Consider the following 3,390-nt stretch of genomic DNA (forward strand, 5'->3'; position numbering starts at 1 on the left):
GAGTCTCAACAATTTTTTTCAATTTCTCAACCATCCATTTCTCAGGGTTCTCATATATAAACAACAATTAAATACTCAAATTACTTCCATACATAACCATAAATCTTTATTATTTACATGAACCTCAAAATACATTACATAAATCCCAAATACATATGAGAAAATAAAAATTTAATTACAACATGACAAAATGACATCTAGTGTCCTACCAATGCACTGCAGGTAACGAGGTGACACGGACACTGTGCAGAACTGCAGGATGGACTCACCCAGTCTGTGGTCTACTGGGCTCACGATTAGTATCTCCAGTACCTACGCGTGGCAAAAGCAACGCGCTAAGCAATAATGCTTAGTGGTGCAATAATAAAATAAAAGAAAATAGCAAGAAATTAAATGTGTAGTGAATGTATATGTTTTATTTGTTTGGTATTTGTATATCATTTACTTTGTCCACTTTTATTCATTTGGTTGCCCAAAGTAACCTACACTAGACGATCGGATCGATAACGGGTAACCGCATTGGGTATCTAGTACCTCGCCGTCACACCATCGGTCACATATGCATCTCCCCAGGCAAATGTAATGTACCTACCAAGTCAGAATAATCTCGTGCACAAGGCCAAATCTCAATGCAAAGTCAGAATGGCTAAAAGCCATGAAATCACAGAATGGCATATTGCCATATGCAGTACTGCTAATTGAACCCTATTGGCATGCCAAACTATCCAAACTAATCATGTTAGGTATACTAGGGCATTTAAAACTTTTAAATTCTTCAATTTGTGCAATTCAAGTTTTGGTGTCACTATTCACCTCTTTGGTCAACAAAAATGTTGACTTTTGGATAGAAAATATGTACATTGACTTTGGCACTCCCAACATACCACATTTTACATTTAAAACTTGTTAGAATTGGTCACCATTACCATTTCTAACTTAAAACCAAGAGGGCAGAAAATTTCAGTTTTTGAAGCATATGTTTACTGTTCCATTAAGCACTGTTGCAGTGAGAATTTGAAGAAATGACAAACATGAAAGTTGTTCCTTATTTTGTCTAGTTGAATTTCCTTTTTTGAATCACTCCATTTGGAGTTTTGTAGCTCTAGATATGGTCCAAAAACCACAGCTGGCCGGATTGCCAATCTGCAGAATTGACCATATCTACAGTAACATGAACAGTAACTAGAATCACTTGGTTGGATGGGTTCTGGCCATAATTTGGGGTAGGTTCCTTCATAAAAGTTGTTTGTCTATGTCTTAACTTGTTGCTGTAAAAATTTCAGGTCAATTGACCAAATCTACAGTGAGTTATGGCCAAATGAACAGTTACTGTTCATTTGGTCATTCTGCAGAATCAGTTGCAGGGTATCCGGATTGGGGCCAAGTTTTGGTCCTCTTGCTTTGGTCTTTTGGGCATGGTTTCTTCAGCAAAAATGTGCCATTATAAGCCTAGTTTCATGTCCAATTGGCCAAACACCAATTGGACCAACACAGCCCAAGTTATGGCAGTCCAAGTGGACTGAATTTTCAGTCCCTCTACTGCTGTCCTAGGGCAGCCTACATCTTCACTTTGCAATCCTATTTTTCAGTCCAAATTGTGCTCAACTTACCTAAAATAGTCACTAATTGACCATTAAAATGTTCTCTAACAATTTCCTAAGCCAAGTCAATTTTTTACTTCTCAAAACCCTAATGTCTAATTCAAATTACACATAAACCTTAATTAGCATACTAGTTCAACATCCATGCATATTCATACCTTAAACATCATTTCTAGCCACTCTAAGTTCATTAAAACAATCAAAATAATTCCTTCACAAGGGCTGCCGAAAATTCATAGTATGTATACACATAATTCTTGTTCATTTTAGTTACAATTCTTACTCAATTCAAGTTACAAATCACAAAAAATAAAGAGTTTTAAGTATCTAATGCACTAACCTTGAATAGGGCAGATTTTTTCCAAGTTAAATCTTCACTTTCCTCCACTTTCTAGGCTGCCAAACACTCTCCCAAGATGAGTGGACAACTTTTAATGAAAGGGGTTTAGGGTTTATGGTGAAAAGAAGAGAGAAAATAAGCTTGATGGAAGTTGGCAATGGAGGTTGGCTATGGGCAAGGGTTTCGGCTGGAATGGAAAGAGGTGGCTGTTGGTTTTTCTTTTATTTTTTTGGTCTCAATTATCTCTTTTATTAGTTAGTCAAATGGTTACTTAATTGTGATTGATCATAGTTTTCTTAATGAAATCTCCATGATGTCATAAATAAGCTTTTTCCTCACTTTCTTTTCTTTCCTCCACTACTCATTTTCAATTTAATTTCTAGTAATGTTTCTTCATATTTTATGTCATATTAATTATTTACTTAGCTGGACAAGTCGGCCAAAAATCACCTCTGAAGGCGAAATAACCAAAATGCCCTCCGTTTGGCTCAACGGGTCAAAATTGTCTGTACCGATTGAAAAATTTTCCTAGGTGTTTTCTTGGCATTCTAATGCCATAGGAACCTCAATGACCCTTCTCTGAAGTCCCAAAAATTATTTTATAATTTTTCCCCCGGGTCTAGGGCTCCTCGTTGCGAGAACCGCAACTTCCCTCTGGTTTACCCCTCACTAGGGCACCGGCTCGTTTATCTTGGTTGTATTTTATTTCTAAAATTTTTACTAAATTTGTCTTATTAATATTTGAGTTAATTATGGTTTCTGACTTTAGTTTAAATATTTTTCCGGACGTTCTAGCTGTCCGGACCGACACCGGTCACCGGAACAGTAGAATGCATGGAGTTGCTACCGGGAGGGTGTTACAGTTTTAGTGGATGAAATTATTGCTAATGGGTAACTTTAAGGTTTAAGTCTAGAGAGCCGTGAGCAGTATGTGTGGTTGTATTAGAATGAATACGTGAAGTATCTTGATCGAAATTATAGCCTAGCACACATTTCCCACATCCATGTTAGTTCAGCTGCAACTTATAGTTTCAAGGGTTCCTATCTAACTATGATGAGCAATTTCCTACAAAGGATAGTATGGAATGATAATGTTCTAATGGTTAAGTTAGGAACGTAGACACAAAAAGAATTTTCTAGGGTCAATTACAAGCATTACATAATGTGAAAGATGTACTGATAGGAGCCAATCATAAGGTTGGAATCCTAGAAGTAATGGAACTAGTAATCAAGATAGAACTAAGAGATAAAAAGAAAGTCAAAGTAGATGTTGGGAAGGATATCCTTGAAGGAAAGGCATAAGGGTGAGAGAGGACGAAGGTTAAAGAATAAGTACAATAAATTGGAAAGATATCAACACTAACAGAAACAGAAAGAAAAAAAAAGTGGATAAGATCCAAAGAATAGGTGAAAAGCTTAGTAGAGTTGGTTACAATGATGAGGATAAGA

The sequence above is a fragment of the Hevea brasiliensis genome, unplaced genomic scaffold, assembly GCF_030052815.1.
Source record: "Hevea brasiliensis isolate MT/VB/25A 57/8 unplaced genomic scaffold, ASM3005281v1 Scaf65, whole genome shotgun sequence".
In the NCBI taxonomy this organism is placed as follows: Eukaryota; Viridiplantae; Streptophyta; class Magnoliopsida; order Malpighiales; family Euphorbiaceae; genus Hevea; species Hevea brasiliensis.